The sequence below is a fragment of the Dama dama genome, chromosome 32 (genome assembly GCF_033118175.1).
Source record: "Dama dama isolate Ldn47 chromosome 32, ASM3311817v1, whole genome shotgun sequence".
Taxonomy (NCBI): Eukaryota; Metazoa; Chordata; class Mammalia; order Artiodactyla; family Cervidae; genus Dama; species Dama dama.
Window position 1 is genome coordinate 33,331,727 of NC_083712.1, and position 7,020 is coordinate 33,338,746.

Sequence of the window (7,020 nt, forward strand, 5' to 3'; positions counted from 1 at the left end):
TGAAAATAATATATGTTTTTTCCAGGACATCTCTTTATGTGGGTCTCTTTCCAATGATTTTGAACATTGTGTGGTAAGCCCTTTTCATGAGGCTCCATGGTTAGTTTTGAGAGTAATCTTTCAATTCTGCTTTAGACATTTGCTGCTTCTTTAATTGTTATGGTGTCTTCTTAAAAACCGTGGCAACTCATATGTTAAATCTCTATTTCCTTTGCTGTCTTTAAAAAACATTTATTTATTTGACTGCCAGTTCTTCATTTCTGCAAGTGGGATACTTAGTTGCTATATGTGAGATCTAGTTCCCTGACCAGGGATCGAACCTGGGTCCCCTGCTTTGGGAATGCAGAGTCTTAACCACTGGACCATCAGGGAAGTCCATTTGTTTTGTTTATTCTTATCTACTAACTTTTCCATCAACTTTTTTGGGTCACTTTGGATCTTTGTACTATATTCTGAAAATTTTATCAAATTATTTTGTATCTGCTTGATTAGATTTTCCAGGTTTAATCTTACGCTTCATTGAGTCAATTTGCATTTAAGTCCTAATATTGTGATTTGGGGCTTCTCCAGTGGCTCAATAGTAAAGAACATACCTGCAAATGCAGAAGACTGGGTTCGATCCCTGGGTTGGGAAGAATTGGAGGAGGAAATGGCAACCCACTCCAGTATTCTTGCCTGGGAAATCCCATGGACCGAGGAGCCTGGCGGGCTACAGTCCATGGGGTTGCAAAGAGTCAGACATGACTTAGGACTAAGCACTCACTCACACATTGTGATTTTTCTCTCTCTTAAAATCTTCCCTCTTTGTATCTCTTTCTCTATTTTCTGCTCATATTCATCTTTTATCCTCAGTTTTCCCCTTGTTTTGACTTTCTGCTCCTATTGCGTAGAAATCATATATTCTAGTAAGTATGACAAAATTAAAGGTTTTTTCCTCTTTTCTTGCCTGGCTACTATTTTTAGGGCTTCGCTCATGGGCTCAGATGGTAAAGAATCCGCCTGCAATGCAGGAGACCTGTGTTCGATCCCTAGGTTGGGAAGATCCCTTGGAGAAGGCTACCTACTCCAGTATTCTGGCCTGGAGAATATATATATACAGTCCATGGGGTCGCAAAGAGTTGGACACGACTGAGCAACTTTCACTTTCACTTTACTATTTTTTTAAAGGCTGTGCTTGCACTTTCTGACTGGATTGATAAGAATGACAGCTGAAATTTACTGAGCTCTTGTTACATGTAGGGTACTTTTCCAACCACCATATAGGCATTGAATCATTTAATCCTCCAAATAAGCCAGTGGAGTAGATACTCCTGTTCCCCCTTTCACAGATGAGGAACAGAAGCTTTCCCACCATCACCTTACCAGTAAGTGTGGTGTCAGGAGTTGAATGTAGGCTGCCTGTTTGCAACAGCTGGGCTGTTAACCACAGCACTATGCTCCGCAACACTCACTGTGATCCCTTTACTATACTGTGAGTATATTTTTATGCCTTAAAATGTTCTCTTACAACAGTATTACCAAGTGTCCCAACATGTTCAATCTGAATATCCTGCTGTATTTAATCAACATCTTTTTGGGGAATTTGTTTCTAATTTTTCATTTAAATAATGACTTGCCATGTACATATATTATTTTTAGAGACTCTCTCTATTTCTTTAAAAAAATTTCTAGAGCCAGAGAATCTGGAACCAATGGTTAGTGCATTTTAAGATTAAGTTGAATAGTACAAAGTTGCCCTCCAGAAAACATGTATCCATTTATACTTCTACCAGGAGTATATCTTCCTTGGTATTTTAGTACAAAATTTGGGAAGCACTGCCATTTAAATAGAAATCCCTTTTATTAATTTTTAGTACAAATTTTTTTTCTGTCTGTAACACTTAATTTCTTAAGGTGATCTGTTCTTATGTTTTTCCTCCCTTGGATAGTATCTACCAGAATTCTGTATTTTTAACATATATTTTGAATTTTAAAGGATTAGTCTATAAACCTGTCATAGACTTAATGTTTTTTCACCTGAGACCTTGACACCTCACTAAAATTTTCATTTGACAGGGCCTTTAATGAATGAGATAATTAACTTAGATATTGTGGATGAAAATGCTATTTTGAGAATAGAGAGTTTAAAAAAGGGTTTTGAGTTGGGATCACTTAATTTGACAATTTACTTAGATCTTATTAACTAGTTTTCTGTTTCCTTAGTTTTATTAAACATAAATATCACAGTGACATTTAAACTCATGTTCATAAAGAAAAGCCATTTAATAAGTCCAATATAGCCTGTGGGACTTCCCTGTGGCTCAGATGGTAAAGAATCCACCTGCAATTTGGGAGACCTGGGTTCAATCCCTGGATCAGGAAGATCCCCTGGAGGAGGGTGTGGCAACCCACTCCAGTATTCTTGCCTGGAGAATCCGCATGGACAGAGGAGCCTGGTGGGCTACAGTCCATGGGGTCACAAAGAGTCGGACCCCATTGAGTGACTAAACATACTTAGATATAGTGTGTATCATTATTAAGGGTAATGGTTTCACTTAAGAGATTAAAAAAAAAATTTTTTTTAAGAATATTTTAAAATCTGTTTACTTTGGCTACACCAGGTCTTTGGTGTGGTACGCTGTGTTTCTCTAGTTGCGGTCTACTCTCTGGTTGCAGTGAATGGGGTCTACTCTCTGGTTGCAGTGAATGGGCTTCTCGCTGTGCTGGCTTCTCTCGTAGAGCATGGGCTTAGGGTGCAAAGGCTTCAGTAGTTCCGGCGCGCAGTCTCAGTTGCCCCATGGCCTGTGAGAGTTTTCCTGGATCAGGGATCGAGCCCATGTCCCTTGCATTGGCAGGTGATTCTTAGCCACTGGACCACCAGGGAAGTCCTAACTTAAATGATTTATTATTAACATTCATTCTATTTTCACAGACATATTTACCATGTGAGGAAACTTCTGTTTCATACCTGGAGTGAGGTTGGCTCCATGAATAGTTTTAAAAACGAATACCTGTGATCACAGTATTGGCTCTTACTTACACTAACAATTTCCCCCTCCTGACTATCTATGGATTACTTAAACAGTATTATCATCTTGATGATCAACAGTTAGAAAGCAAGGTCTAGGGTGAAGTACAGCCAACATAAATGAAGGTGACTACAGAGTTGATATTGACTTTGCCTTTTTCCTTCCCTGACTTTTTAGATTGTTTTCTGCACTTTTCTCACATCTCTTCTCCGGATTTATCTGAGGCACTTTTTCTTGCTCTAGGCCTCTCACTGTTTTGAAACATGAAAGGAAACATCAAAGACTTCCCTCGTGAGTTTCGGATCTAACTCGACATTGACAGTATCGAGGGGCTCAATGTCATACCCAGCCTGTGAGTTCAGCTCAGCAGTGCCCTCCCTTCATTTGTCTGTACCGATCATGACATCTCATCCCTGCTTGAATCTTAGGTGATCGTTACTGAGTGACTGTAGATTCATCTTTGGAGTCAGGAAATCCCATTAAGTATCTTTTCTTGGGGCATTTTAAATTCATTTTAATTTATTTATTTATTAGCTGTACCATGCAGCATGCAGGATTTTAGTTCCCCAACCAGGGATGTAACCAGTACCTCTGCAGTGGAAGCAGGGATTCTTAACCACTGATTGTTGTTGTTTGGTTGCTAATTTGTGTCCAACTCTTTGTGACCCGCCTCTCCCCTCCACCCCACCCCAGCAGACTGCAGCACTCCAGGCTTCCCTGTCCTTCACCGTCTCCTGGAGTTTGCTCAAATTCATATCCACTGAGTCGGTGATGCCATCCAACAATCTCATTCCCTCTCACCCCCTTCTCCTGCCTTCAATCTTTCCCAGCATCGGGGCCTTTTACAATGAGTCAGCTCATTGGTCCCAGTGGACCACCAGGGAAGTTCCTGTTGGTGCAGATTGTTCTGTTACTTGTAAATATTCTGAACAAGCACACTTCTCTGGGTATAAAATGCCTAGGAAGGTAGATCATACTGGGAAAATTGAAATAAATAATAGAAAGATCGAGCCAAATTGTCCTATTGCTCTATAAAGTTATATCTCAGATTATTTTCTTCTTAAGGTTAAGAAGTAAGCTTATCAAAATATCTCTCAGTGTCCCAAATTGTTAGACTTTAAACATTGATATACCATAGCCAAATATCTAGATTCAGAAAGTGTTGCTTACATCATGGCCAAATCAACTATTATTTATGTGTATTTAATGTTTTTAGAGAAAAGTGCTGTAATAATTTGCCTTGTAAACATTGATTTTAACCTGGCCAAGTCCTGATATCTATACAAGATAGGTCTAAATTTTAAAAAAAGACAAAACAAACCAAGAGGCCTTTATGTTTGAACTCCCTCAGTTCAGTCCAGTTCAGTTCAGTTGCCCAGTCGTGTCCGACTCTTTGCGACCCCATGGACCGCAACATGCCAGGCCTCCCTGTCCATCACCAGAGTTTACTCAAGCTCGTATCCATTGAGTTGGTGATGCCATCTAACCATCTCATCCTCTGTTGTTCCCTTCTCCTCCCGCCTTCAATCTTTCCCAGCATCAGGGTCTTTTCAAATGAGTCAGCTCTTTGAATTAGGTGGCCAAAGTATTGGAGTTTCAGCTTCAGCATCAGTCCTTCCAATGAATAGTCAGGACTGATTCCCTTTAGGATTGACTGGTTGGATCTCCTTGCTGTCTGAGGGACTCTGAAGAGTCTTCTCCAACACCACAGTTCTAAAGCATCAATTCTTCGGCACTCAGTATTCCCTTGTAATGATGTTTATGTAGTGTCCTGCATGCAAGATCTTTAGTTGCAGCCTACAAAATGTTTTAGGATGTTTTAGTTGAAGCATGTGGGATCTAGTTCCCTGACCAGGGATCAAACCCAAGCTCACTGCATTGGGAACAGGGAGTTGTAGTCACTGGACCACCAGGGAAGTACCCCATTCATCTTTTTTAAAACTGGTGATCTTCAGTTTGCTCTTCAAGAATTAAATTTAGCGTATCACCTGGCTGGAATCTCTTGGTGATGAATCACTGACCATTCAACCATATAATTTCTGGCTGGGGTTACCTTAACCAGTGCAGGTTTGCCAAACCTGCCAAACAATACTTTGCATGACAAACTGCATTCTATCTGTATGCATCTGAGCTTTCTAAATAATCTTTGCAGAACATTTGTTTATACCATGAAGTTTCCAAATATTTGACTCAATTGTTGAGAGGGGACAGTGTTGATTCCAAGACAGTAGAATTGGTTGTTTTCCCTACCCATTTTGCACATACGTCACTCCATTTAGTCTAGACTTATGACATTTAGTAAAGGATTTATTTGTCACAGTTCAACTACAAATAGGACATCCCCTTGTGAATGTTTTTGAAAATGTATGGCAATCCCTTCAGTGCCTCACTTGACTGTGTAGAGACTGCCAAAACCCAGAGCCTTTAGATTTTTGCTGAATGCCTCCTTTTTATTACCAAGCATTTTAAACTGATGAGAAAGACACAGAAAGCCCTGGGGTGAAGGTTCTAGGCAGGTGTGGGAAGGGGGCCCCAGAAAGTAGCCAGATTACCTCTCCCAATGTCGGGTCAAAATGAGTGACAACTCACAAGACATGTTTATGCTTGCTCTCCTAATGTTGGGTCTGTCTTATTAGATATATTGAATTATGTTTGCAAACAGGCAGAGAAAATTCAAGCTGTGTGTGTTTATTTTCCTAGAGGTAACTTTTGTAGCAGAGGGGTTTTCTCAGTCTTCCTGTTAGTGACTGGGAGTGGGAAATGCTGCTTCTCTGATTCTGAAGTTTTGTTTGTTTTTTTTTTCCTATAAGGGGAGTTCCATTAGGTTGACTCTGTCTCATACTTCCTTCTGATCTTGGGTGGCCTCAGCCTGCAACAACTTGGAGGAGGGCTTGGGTTCTCCGCCAGAGGTGGGCTGAGTCATGGTGGTGAAAACACCAGATCCTAGCCACTAGACCAGTGGTCAGTGACAAGCCCCTGGCCCTTTGGCTTTGCACTAAAGGATTTCCACCAAGAGGAAAAGTGGTGAAGCAAGTAAAGTATTTATTAAGAGGAAAAAGAGTACAGTATGTGTGGATAGACACAGGGGCAGACTCAGAGGGAGAGTCCCTGAGTTGTGCCCTCATGGCAGTTTATTTTTATTAAAGTTTGTTTATTTTTAATTGAAGGATAATTGCTTTACAATATTACGTTGGTTTCAGCCACACATCAGCATGAAATCTGCCATAGATATACATACATCCCCTCCCTCTTGAACCTCTCTCCCACCTCTCATCCCACCCCACTCCTCTAGATTGAGGCAGAGCACTGGTTTGAGCTCCAGTGATAGAGCAAATACTCACTGGCTCTCTGTTTTACACACGGAATGTACATTTCCATGCTACTCTCTCCATTCGTCCCACCCTCTTCTTCCCTTCCCTGTGTCTACAAGTCTGTTCTCTTTGTCTGAGTCTCCATTGCTGCCCTGCAAATAGGTTCATAGTACCATCTTTTGAGATTTCGTATATACGTGTTAATATACAATGTTTATTTTTCTCTTTCTCACTTACTTCATTCTGTATAATAGGCTCTGGGTTCCTCCACCTCATTAGAACTGACTCAGGTGCATTCCTTTTTATGGCTGAGTAATATTCCATTGTATATATGTACCACAGCTTCTTTATCCATTCCTATGTTGATGGACATCTAGGTTGCGTCCATGTCCTAGCTGTTGTAAATAGTGCTAAGATAAACATTGGGATACATGTGTCTTTTTCAGTTATGATTTTCTCAGGGTATACGCCCAGTAGTGGGATTGTTGGTTCATATGTTAAATTTTATTTTTAGTATTTTTTTAAGGAATCTCCATACTGTCTTCCATAGGGGCTGTGTCAATTTACATTCCCACCAACAGTGCAAGAGGGTTCCCTTTTCTTCATACCCTCTCCAGCATTTGTTGTTTGTAGACTTTTTGATATTGGCCCTTCTGATTGGCATGGGTTTATCTCTGGGCTTTCTATCTTATTCCATTGGT

The 7,020-nt window shown here is 40.4% G+C and overlaps 1 non-coding gene across 1 annotated transcript; it reads right to left on the minus strand.

The window, feature by feature from the left end:
- Positions 1-299: 299 nt before the first annotated feature.
- On the minus strand, positions 300-372 carry TRNAG-CCC (transfer RNA glycine (anticodon CCC)). Its single transcript has one exon. It is a non-coding gene; the product is annotated as a tRNA-Gly (tRNA).
- Between the last annotated feature and the right edge of the window lie 6,648 nt (positions 373-7,020).